Source organism: Sinocyclocheilus anshuiensis, unplaced genomic scaffold (assembly GCF_001515605.1).
Source record: "Sinocyclocheilus anshuiensis isolate Anshui unplaced genomic scaffold, SAMN03320099.WGS_v1.1 scaffold628, whole genome shotgun sequence".
NCBI lineage: Eukaryota > Metazoa > Chordata > Actinopteri > Cypriniformes > Cyprinidae > Sinocyclocheilus > Sinocyclocheilus anshuiensis.
Genome location: NW_015555750.1, coordinates 1,172,169 through 1,172,560, shown reverse-complemented (window position 1 = coordinate 1,172,560; position 392 = coordinate 1,172,169).

The window sequence follows — 392 nt, the reverse complement described above, 5'->3', positions numbered from 1 at the left end:
AGGCTAATAAATAATTCACATATCAGACAAAATTGCGTTGCAGCAGATCCTTTAAATTTTCAGGTATTCAGAACAGAGCAACATAAAAATCAGAAAAAAGCAGCTATACAATTATAGGACAAAATTTTACACATATGCTATTATAATTTGTGTTTTATTTTTTAATTGTACAGATTTAGATACCCATCAATTATGGTGATGAAAAAAATGACTGGCCATCTCCTCATTGGATGTGCCTTTAGAGAGAAATGCACGGATTACATAATGAAAGAGTTTCTATTTTCGATTTGAAGTATTTCCTTTTAAAGTAGTAATTTAAAGCTTTCTATATATTTTTTTTATCATGTCTGTGAGGCAATTCGCGGAGTTTAGGTTCATCATTGTGAAGCATT